At 54.0% G+C, this 11,252-nt stretch overlaps 1 long non-coding RNA gene across 1 annotated transcript; it reads left to right on the top strand.

Moving 5' to 3' along the window:
* The first annotated feature begins 3,357 nt into the window (after positions 1 to 3,357).
* On the top strand, positions 3,358 to 5,001 carry LOC146767455 (uncharacterized). Its single transcript, XR_014955878.1, has 2 exons — positions 3,358 to 4,350; positions 4,733 to 5,001. It is a non-coding gene; the product is annotated as an uncharacterized LOC146767455 (long non-coding RNA).
* The last annotated feature ends 6,251 nt before the right edge of the window (positions 5,002 to 11,252 follow it).

Raw genomic sequence — 11,252 nt, 5'->3', positions numbered from 1 at the left:
AGCTGTGTGCTGCTGCTGGGCTGGGCTGGGCTGGGCTGGGCTGGGCTGCCTGGGCTCTGCTGCCCTGGCAGTGTGTGGGGTGGGACTGGGACTGAGCTGGGACTGGGTTTTGCTGGGCTGGGGCTGGGGACAGACAGCATTTCCCCACCATTTCAAGATGTTCTGCCATACATGGCTCCTGCCCAGGAAAACAGGTCTGTGCTTCGGGGTCACAGTGAGCAGCAGCTCTGGTTTCCCTCTGGATAATCCCAGCAGCACACTCAGGCTGCTGGGTGCTCCCCTCACCTGAGCACTGGGACTTGGAAGCGGTGGGCCTGATGGAAAATACCTGGAGTTTCTCATTCCCTGCACAGTCTGGGTGCCCAGGGGCTGCTCTGCTCTGCCCAGAGCAAGGCAAGCACAGCGTGGCTGTTCTACAGCCAGAGTCTACCCTCGGGCAGGGAGGGGGTCAAGCAGGACAAGGCTGACATGAAGGCAGGCTTAGATGGGATGCTGGAAAGAAATTCTTCCCTGGGAGGGCAGTGAGGCCCTGGCACAGGTGCCCAGAGCAGATGAGGCTGCCCCTGGATCCCTGGCAGTGCCCAAGGCCAGGCTGCAGAAGCCCAGGACAGTGGAGGTGTCCCTGCCACGGCAGAGGTGTAGAAAAGACGAGCTGAAGGCAGTGCAGGAGCAGAGAGGTTCCTGCCAAACCTGCTACAGCCAGGTACTACGCAGAGTGATGGAATGGTTGGGTTGGAAGGGACCTTAAAGCTCTCCCTGCTCTACAAGCCTGAGTGTGCTGCTGGGATTATCCAGAGGGAAACCAGAGCTGCTGCTCACTACGACCCTGAAGCACAGACCTGTTTTCCTGGGCAGGAGCCATGTATGGCAGAACATCTTGGAATGGTGGGGAAATGCTGTCTGTCCCCAAGACAGAAGCTGTAGATTTGCCTTTGCCATATTGCTGATGTTTAATGTTTAATTGCTCTGCAATGTGGCAAAGCATGAAAAAAGTCTAAGTTTGTCCTGGAGCTATGAAAGCTGCTGGAAGCTCTCAAAGCTGGAGCTTGAGCTGGAAGCCAGCAGGAGCCATGGGAGAGCCTAGGCTGAGGCAGGCGCTTCTGGGTGCTGGACACAGAGGTGGGCTGGAGGGCTCCAGCAGAGCAGCAGCCTCTGGCAGCAGAACCCTGCAGCAGGGCCAGACCCCTGAGCCTGGCCGAGAGCCCTGGGGAAGGACGGAGCCCGAGCGGCCACGGCTCCCCCAGCTCCCACCATCGCCTGCAGCGTGTCAGGGAGGCTGCCAGCCCCAGAGGAACTCCAGCCCAGTACTTTTCAGACCTAAGATCTCCAGTTGCACCCTGCCTTGCCTGTGACATATTGGTTTAGGTGAGATTTCAGTCGGAGCCAAATGTTATACACATTTGCTGGAGCGATTTTTTCAAGAATGTTTTCCTAAATTAGGGTTGATGGTGATAATGCTCCTACTTCTTGGCTCTTGCCTACTACTGGCTGAGATTTCATCTGCTAAGAATCATGTTTCTAAAAACTCACAATCTGCTTTTGCAGCTACTTCACATGGTATGTGAAAACACTTTTTAACAACACTGCAGTCAGAAGCTTTGCTATTTCCATGGTGTAATTGATTTTGCATGTTAAAATAATGGTTTTTCTTCTCCTTGGCAATGAGGTACTATTTTATTAGACAGGTTCTTCTTTTTTTTGTTATTGTGGAATTGTTTCTGGAGGTGGGGCAAGTTATTATGACCCCAACCTGAAATTCTTTGGCAAATGGCCTGGGCACTGCCCAGGGAGCAGCTGTGAATGACAATATGGAAAGTCTGGTCAGGTGTGAGGGTGCTCTTTACCTGTCAGAGCAGTTCATGGGTTCACCAGATCAGAGAATAGAGTCTGTCTGCATTGGACTCCAGAAGCACATGTTCCAAGAGGCACCTGGATGCTCAGAAAGACATTTTTATCACACCAGGGAGAACCATAAGGGTGGCCCAAAGAAAAGGAGTAACTGCAGAGGAAGAACCCTGTGACAGACACCTCTGTCTCCTGCCCCCAGGCTGGTGGTCGCAGCCTGGAGAGCTTTTGCTGTGACAACCCAGGCAGAGCAATCAAAATATATTTTGCTTGGAAAGGATAAAACCAAATCAGCTCATCTGTAACTTGCTGGCAGCAGGGAGGAAACTGCCTGGTACTCAGCTTGTGATTCTCCAGACTATGTGTAGATGCTTTGTGTAATTTTAGATACCCTAGCAATTGGCAGTGATTCATACCAGCTCTGCTGCTGCTTTCCTCCCCATCAAAACAGCTCCCCTGCAGCTGCAATTTCTGCCCCTGACACGACATCAGCACATCCTCACATCGCTCCTGGGACCTGGCTCTGCCCATGGGTTGAACTCAGTGGAACTTTACCTTGCTGGGGCTAGAGAAGAAGAAAGACTCAGAGTCTGGGGAGAAGGACTCCACGTGCTCCTGCATGCCTGCAAGGCCAAAAGCAGATAAGTCTTTATCCACTCGGCATCCTCTGCAGGAGGACAGAGGGAAAAATTGGATAGTGCTGGCAAGGAGCTTCAAGGAAAGGCTGAGCTGGCTCCAGGCTGGCCATGGCTCAGGAGATGGAGCTGAGGAATGACACACAAAGGGGTGGGTGCAGCTTATCAGATGGAGAAAAATATCTGGTGTTCTGGCACAGAGTAGGGAGGGGGCCGAGGTGACAACCCGGTGTTAATGGGTGCAATTGAGCATCCCTGACCGTAGGTCACTGCTGGACTGATTTCTCCTGTCCTCCTTGCAGACTTCGTGTGATTTGTTACTTTGGTGACATTTTTCCTGTCCTTTGGCTGGTTTCCCACAGCTGTTTGCGGGGGCAGAGGTCCCCGGGGCAGGCAGAATGCAGAATGCAGGGCTGTCCCCAGCAGCCCGGCTCTGCAGGGCTGGCTCTGCACGGGTGGCTCTGCACGGGTGGCTCTGCAGGGCTGGCTCTGCACGGGTGGCTCTGCACGGGTGACTCTGCAGGGCTGGCTCTGCACGGGTGACTCTGCAGGGCTGGCTCTGCGGGGCTGTCCCCAGCAGCCCAGCTCTGCATGGGTGGCTCTGCACAGGTGTCCCCAGCAGCCCGGCTCTGCATGGGTGGTTCTGCAGGGCTGGCTCTGCATGGGTGGTTCTGCAGGGCTGTCCCCAGCAGCTCAGCTCTGCATGGGTGGTTCTGCAGGGCTGTCCCCAGCAGCCCAGCTCTGCGCAGGTGGCTCTGCAGGGCTGTCCCCAGCAGCCCAGCTCTGCGCAGGTGGCTCTGCACGGGTGTCCCCAGCAGCCCGGCTCTGCACGGGTGGCTCTGCAGGGCTGGCTCCCAAGGCCTGCCTGGACACTCCCCCGTGTCCCTGGGGTCTGCAGGGGCTGGGGGAGCAGGGCCGGCCGGGGTGTCTGTGTGCAGGGTGAGGCTCCCTCTGCCCGGCCTCACAGCAGCCCCACGGCGCTGCCCGGCTGCGAGGTCTGGGGTGATTCCCTGGAAAGCACGGCACGACAGGAGCACCCAGCTGGCTCAGTGGGACCCGCAGCTCTTCCTGCTGCGGTGGCCGAGCCTGCTTCTCCCAGTTGGTGAGACGCAAATTGCTCAAGGAAAGCAGCATCTCAGTTCAGAATCTGCTTGCTATAAAATCGTAATAACTGAAGCAATAATTGTTCAACACCTACAAACGCACACAAAAGTAAGAATGTAGCGTGTGGGGTGCTGGAAGGAGACAGACTCTGCTTTGACTGGGTGAGAGCAGAAGACACCTGCTGTAAAGGCCATAAAATTAAGTAACATATGGGATAAGGCTCAGCTTTGCAGGGGTGCCCTGACTGGGGGGAACAGCATCCTCTCAATCCATTTCCTCTGCTTTGGGAGATCTAAAGTTCTATGTTTAAACCATGTCTTATTCCAGCTGTCATTTGCATAAAACCTAACCACTAGTCTCTATTTTTAGTGATGTTGGGATGCTCATCTTGGAAGGGAGGTGGAAGAGTCTGACAGCTCCGGCTGAGCAGGGATCCCATCGCAGATGAGGTGTTTGGGTTTCCCACACACAGCCAAACCTTCACCTTCCTCCAGAGAAAATGCTTCTCCACTCATCTTCTGCAGGGAGAAGGAATTGAGCTTGTTCATCAGAGTTGTTGTGTGAGGCTTCATTCTACACCTTGGGCTGGAACTCTGGATTTCTCTTGCCTTCAAAGTTGTCCGCCCAGGTTTACAGTGCAGGAGTGAGATGTGGTTCCAGAATATTGTTTCTTTCAAATGAAGACAAGGTGCTCAGGGTGAGCCAGCAGCAGAATTTATCTGCAGGTGCTTGAATGCAGTTTTGACAGGAGGCATTTGGGTTTAAGGTAAGATGATTTTGGGTACAGGTGCTTTTTCATGGTGTTATAGATAAAAATTGGTCCAGCCAAATTAAAAATGAAAAAATAAAAAATTTATTTTAAATCAAATTCTCTCTGAGCCAGCCACAAGAAAAGGACAGCACTGAGCCTGGGTTCGGCACTGGGTGCGTGGCAGGAAGGAGCCTCTGGACACACACATCCCCCTCCTGGACCCTGCAGTTCTTATAGGAAATTTTCCACCCAAGGCCAGGATTTCGCCAATCCATCTTTTCTTTCTATTCAGAATCCCACATATTCATAAAGTCGCTTTTCTCTGTGCTGAGGCTGAACAATCTGAGTCCAGGTGTGCACGATTTCCCTGATGGAATTACGGGAACGTGTCTTTCAGATGTACCAGCCTGGAGGACTCCAGGGATCCCAACCTCGGGTTCTAGCTGGGAGGATAAGTGCCTCGGTGCTCCTGTATCACCTCGAGGAATGACCCATCTCCGACTGCAAATGACCTTTTGTCAGAAACCGGTTTCGGATATGCGGGGGCAGCTCTCAGTGCTGGCGTGTGTGCTTGCAACAATATAAAACACGACATATCATACCATACTTTCCTGAATCAAATATAACAATATTATATTGGCGCGAATTACAGCCATCACATACAACGATGGGGATATTCTGCTCGTGTTCTGTTTGGATGGATGAGAGGCAGGCCGTGAAGAACCAACAGGGGCATGTGCTGTCCTGTCCTCCCAAACTGTGTGAGGCAGAGCACCCCATCTGGCAGAGGGACACAGCGGTACGTGGCAGAATAAACATTCCGAACTAAGCTTCAATTATTTTGCTTTGGTTTTGGAAAGTGACAAGTGAGTCCCAGGGACACATTGAAAACCTGCTCCGAGCCAAGAAAATGTTTACAAATCCCAGTGCAACAACCAAATCGATCAATCCATGTGTTCTGCTCTGGCCTATCAGAGTCAAAAGAGCCACAAATAGTTGGTAGTTGGTGATGTTTGTGGAGAAGATGAGATTTTTTTTTGTTTACTTGTTTTCTTATTTTTTCTCAGGATCTTATTTCACTGCATGGGGAAGCTATTTATTTAAGAAGACATGAAAACCCCACAAAATGTATTTTGGCAAGAGTAGGTTGCTACAGAATCGCTTTTGTGAGCATTGAGGTGTTAGTATAACCTGGAAAACAGAACTCAGGAGTTGTGAATGACAGGGCAGGTGGGATTGTATTGCAGACAGTGGCAGAGAGGTCTGGAGAACTTCTGGGGATTCTGCACAGGTGCTTTGGGCTGTGGTAAATGGCAGTGGGTGTTTCTGGGGGGCTGCAGAGCACAGCTCTGGTGTTGGGAGAGGACGGGTGCAGCTGAGGCTGCGGAGGTGCGGTGGGGATCAGCCGTGAGCGCTTGCAGGTCTCCTCCCTGCCCTCTGCAGACACTGTGCCAGGAGGGGCTCGCAGCTCCATGTGGCTCCTTTCTGCCCTTGCCAGGCGTTTCAGCCCAAGCTGAGTGCCAGATCCTCCCAATACCTTTGATTTCTTGTCTGCTGGGCTGACTTTGGCCTGACTTGGGTTGGTGTGTCAGGAGACACCAGACAGGAACTGCAGGAGCTGTGCAAGGCCTGGAGCACTACTGGCTGCCCAGGCAGCTGGGTGTGCAGCCCTGGGCAGCGCTGCAGCCCCTGAGCAGCACCCATGCTCCTGCTGGGTGTGCAGTGCTGGGCACCGCTGCAGCCCCTGAGCAGCACCCATGCTCCTGCTGGGTGTGCAGTGCTGGGCACTGCTGCAGCCCCTGAGCAGCACCCATGCTCCTGCTGGGTGTGCAGTGCTGGGCACTGCTGCAGCCCCTGAGCAGCACCCATGCTCCTGCTGGGTGTGCAGTGCTGGGCACCGCTGCAGCCCCTGAGCAGCACCCATGCTCCTGCTGGGTGTGCAGTGCTGGGCACTGCTGCAGCCCCTGAGTGTGTTCCTCTCTGCATGTCTGCTACCCCAGCAAGGCTGCCCCAGCAGATGTTTTCATGCCAGATGCCACCATCCCCACTTGCTGACCACCACTGGCAGAGCCCCAAGCACTCCTCAAGGACACGGAGCTGGATCTCACCACGCCTGGCACCAGAGCCATCCCAAACCCTCCTCACGCACTTCTCAGGATTCTTGTGCCCCTGTTGCTTGTTGGCTCAGAGCCCCAGCCATGGGCCCTGTGCTCACCGTGCTGGGCCTCGCTTTCCTCAGGACCAGGCCATTTGTGTCCCGGTGTGAGTGCTGGTGCGAGTGCAGGTGCCTCACCTGTGAGCAAACCTGCCCAGCTGGCAGCACATTGCTGTGAGCCCCGGGTGGGGTCTCCCCTGCCCTGTCCTGCCCTGCCCTGTCCTGCCCTGCCCTGCCCAAGGATCAGCCCTGCCCTGCCCTGCCCTGCCCTGCACGGTGCCAGCGGGTCTGAGGCAGCTTCTGCACCAGGAAAGGGCCTCTGGAACCCCCAGAGCACGATGAAATCACAAATGATAACAGCTGGATTATCCTGGATCGTGTCGCTCCAGGATAGCCAGTGAGCCAGCACCAGTGCTATGCTGGAAAGGTAAGTGATGACAAGCTGGGTACTCGAGTTTGGATAAATGACTAATTATAATTTCTAGATCTAACTATCAACAGTAAATTCTTAAATACCCACCGAAGACAAGCGAACCTCTGTGCCTTCCTTGTGTTTGATGTGCTAAGCATAAATATTCAGCTCAGTCTCTCAAGAAAACATGAGGTTTTACACAAGAACAACTCTCCCAGATGAGCAGGATTTATAGCTCCAAAATGGTCTGGTTTCATCATTTGTGAAAGCTTTAACCTTTCAAGCATTTCCAAACCTATTTTAGCATGCAGGGAGTAGTGATGCAGAGACATTAACATTAAAACTTTGTGTGTCTCCAGTGAATATTCTTACAACAAGGAGCATAATGTATCTTTTTGTTTATTTCCTTTTCTAATATTTCAATGCTGTTTGCTTCCATGAAGGAAAAAAAGAATAGTTTTATAAAATTAACAAATATTGCAAAGCTTTAGATACCAATTAAGATGAGTAATTTAATGTGTAGATATCAGTGCATGGCAACTCTGCGCCTTGCCTGTCTGTTCACCAGCTCGTGCTGGAAACTTGAGGCAGAATTGCTGAAGCATTTCACACTGCCTTGAAGGGCTTTTTAATGGATTTTCAGATTTCTTTTCAGTCTTCAGATGATCCTGTTAATGCCTGGAGAAACCAACCAACCAACCTAAAGCAAGCAAGAGCAGAAGGAATAAATCATCGCATCCTTGGTAACTTAATGTCACATGCATGGGTCAGGTGTTTATCTCGGTTTCCATCCTCACAAGCTGCAGACATCCCAAATACTGAGCTCCCCCCTTGAGTGCTCCCTGTCTGTGACTCCTTGGGCTGTGGAGCATCTGCCAGCTCCACCAAGGGAGTGTGGCACAGGATCACCTCCTCCTGACCTGCCCCTGCTCCCGAGCTGTCACTGCTCCTGAGCTGTCACTGACCCTGAGCTGTCACTGCTCCGGAGCTGTCATTGCCCCTGAGCTGTCACTGCTCCTGAGCTGTCACTGACCCTGAGCTGTCACTGCCCCAGAGCTGTCACTGTCCCTGAGCTGTCACTGCTCTGGAGCTGTCATTGCCCCTGAGCTGTCACTGCTCTGGAGCTGTCACTGCTCTGGAGCTGTCACTGCTCTGGAGCTGTCACTGTCCCTGAGCTGTCACTGCTCCTGAGCTGTCACTGTCCCTGAGTTGTCACTGCTCCTGATCTGTCACTGCCCCTGAGCTGTCACTGTCCCTGAGCTGTCACTGCTCTGGAGCTGTCACTGCTCTGGAGCTGTCATTGCCCCTGAGCTGTCACTGCTCCTGAGCTGTCCCTTCTCCTGAGCTGTCACTGCCCCTGAGCTGTCACTGCTCTGGAGCTGTCACTGTCCCTGAGCTGTCACTGCTCCGGAGCTGTCACAGCTCCTGAGCTGTCACTGCCCCAGAGCTGTCACTGTCCCTGAGCTGTCACTGCTCCGGAGCTGTCATTGCCCCTGAGCTGTCACTGCTCCTGAGCTGTCACTGACCCTGAGCTGTCACTGCCCCAGAGCTGTCACTGTCCCTGAGCTGTCACTGCTCTGGAGCTGTCATTGCCCCTGAGCTGTCACTGCTCTGGAGCTGTCACTGCTCTGGAGCTGTCACTGCTCTGGAGCTGTCACTGTCCCTGAGCTGTCACTGCTCCTGAGCTGTCACTGTCCCTGAGTTGTCACTGCTCCTGATCTGTCACTGCCCCTGAGCTGTCACTGTCCCTGAGCTGTCACTGCTCTGGAGCTGTCACTGCTCTGGAGCTGTCATTGCCCCTGAGCTGTCACTGCTCCTGAGCTGTCCCTTCTCCTGAGCTGTCACTGCCCCTGAGCTGTCACTGCTCTGGAGCTGTCACTGTCCCTGAGCTGTCACTGTCCCTGAGCTGTCACTGCTCTGGAGCTGTCACTGTCCCTGAGCTGTCACTGTCCCTGAGCTGTCACTGCTCTGGAGCTGTCATTGCCCCTGAGCTGTCACTGCCCCTGAGCTGTCACTGCTCTGGAGCTGTCATTGCCCCTGAGCTGTCACTGCTCTGGAGCTGTCACTGTCCCTGAGCTGTCACTGTCCCTGAGCTGTCACTGCTCCTGAGCTGTCACTGCTCCTGAGCTGTCACTGTCCCTGAGCTGTCATTGCTCTGGAGCTGTCACTGTCCCTGAGCTGTCACTGCTCCTGATCTGTCACTGCCCCTGATCTGTCACTGCCCCTGAGCTGTCACTGCTCTGGAGCTGTCACTGCTCCTGAGCTGTCATTGCTCTGGAGCTGTCACTGCTCTGGAGCTGTCACTGCTCCTGATCTGTCACTGCTCCTGAGCTGTCACTGCTCTGGAGCTGTCCCTTCTCCTGAGCTGTCACTGCTCCTGAGCTGTCACTGCTCTGGAGCTGTCACTGCCCCTGAGCTGTCACTGCTCCTGATCTGTCACTGCTCCTGAGCTGTCACTGCTTTGGAGCTGTCACTGCTCTGGAGCTGTCCCTTCTCCTGAGCTGTCACTGCCCTCACTGCAGGGCATGCCCAGAGCTGTGTCCAGCCTCACTCCACGTGCCAGGGCAGCCAGCCTGGAGGCTCCGTGCCTGGGAAGGGTCACTGCCATGGAGCTGCCCCAGGTGCCAGTCCCATGTGGGAATGTGGCTGGGCAGGGGGAGGTACTCAGAGCCAAGGGAATCCCAGGTCTGGGGAAAGAAGGGGACTGAAATGGATGGGAAGGATGGCATTTCCCTGGAGATCCTTGGGTTTGCACAGCTGGGCTCGGGAATCCACATGTAGGTCGCATGTCTGGGAGCTCAGGAAGTGACTCTGGCTCCTGCCTTTAGCTGATGTGGTCTCGTACAGGATTTCTGCATGCGAAACCTTGAAAACAAAACTGGAGAAACATCTCTCTGAATATGTAAGTAACAATAATGCCTTCCATCAATAAGAGGCACTTTCTAAATTCCTGTCCCTGCTGCTGAGGTGACCATCTCAGTACTGCCTTTAGGCTGCCAGAAGCTCTGGGGGATGAGTACAAGAGTGGAGCACAGGGCTTTGCCTGCAATACCTCGGGCGGCTCTAACTGCGTTTCTCTTTTCTAAATCAGTCTCTGTTTTGTGGGAGGGGAAGCCTGGTATAAAAACTGCTCAATCTCAGACATCTGCTGCACTTGGGAATTATCTGTATCTGTCACTGTCACCCTGATGGGGCCAGTGGCACCAGCACAAACTGGCAGCCATGGGCAGAGCAGATCCAGCATCATGCAGGTGTATTTCCTGTTGTCAACTAAACACCCTGGCTTCTCAGCCCTGTGGTGCCTCTGGGTCCTCTGGATGGCTGAGGTGCCTTTGCAAAAAGAAGAGCTGTGGCCTTGCTGTGGATTTCTCAGTCTGAGACAGGTCAGCAGGACTGAGCTGGGCAGGCACCTGCTCGGGGAGCCAGGTGAGCTTGGGCCTGAGGCCAGCCTGGGTTTTCCCACTGGAATATCTTTGAAAATGCTTCTTACCTTCCCTTTGCCTGGATCCAGGCAGTCCTGGGCGTTTCTCGTCAGTGCTGGGGGAGCAGCTGGGCTGGGGGATCTCAGAGGGCCCTTCCAGCCCGAGCAGTCCGTGGCTCTGTGAGCTGGCACCCTGAGCTGCAGGAGCAGCGCTGAGTGGAGAAGCAGTCTGAGCTTTGCACCATGCAGTGCCCGAATCCCTCCTGGCCTGGAGGCAGAGTATCAAATGACTCTTTGGGCTCCTGATCCCAGCTGGAAAAATGTGTTGGTAAAAGGCGTTGGGGTTGGGCATAGAGTCTGACTAGAGATGCTGCTCCCCTTAGCAGTGATTGTTGAACCAGTGTCAGGGGCTGAGACTGCAGACACAGTGCTGCTCCTCTCACTGTATTCCAGCTCTGTGGCCAAAGCAGAGAGCTGTTCATTCCTGCTGGCACAGGGAGATTTCTCAGGCACTGACACTCTGCAGCCATTGTCACGCTCTAGAAACGTGGCAAATGTGGGTGATGTAGCAGCTGCTTGATAGTTTGGGTGATTATTCCGATCTGGGATTTGTCTCAAATATCAGCATAAAGACAACAGTGGTAGAGCATCACCTACTTTGGCAGAGAGTATCAGCCAGGATTGTGTTCTGAAAACACAGCAGCAAAAATCTGCAAGAAAATGTCACAGCAGGATGCTCTGCATTGCCGACTGCTGCTGAAGGTCAGCTGGGGAGAGCCACGAGAGCCAGTCTGAGGGGACGTCAGCAGGGCTCTGAAGGAGGCTCGGCAGCCCCTGACTTGCCCACGGAGCTGGCGTGTGCCACGGAGGCTGCCAGCACCACGTGTGCCAGTGCTGGGGCTGTGCTCTGATCGAGTGTCTCCATCAGC

Source organism: Lonchura striata, chromosome 5 (genome assembly GCF_050655825.1).
Source record: "Lonchura striata isolate lonStrDom1 chromosome 5, ASM5065582v1, whole genome shotgun sequence".
Taxonomy (NCBI): domain Eukaryota; kingdom Metazoa; phylum Chordata; class Aves; order Passeriformes; family Estrildidae; genus Lonchura; species Lonchura striata.
The sequence above is the reverse complement of the archived record's forward strand: the minus strand, read 5'-3'. Positions and strand labels throughout refer to the sequence as shown.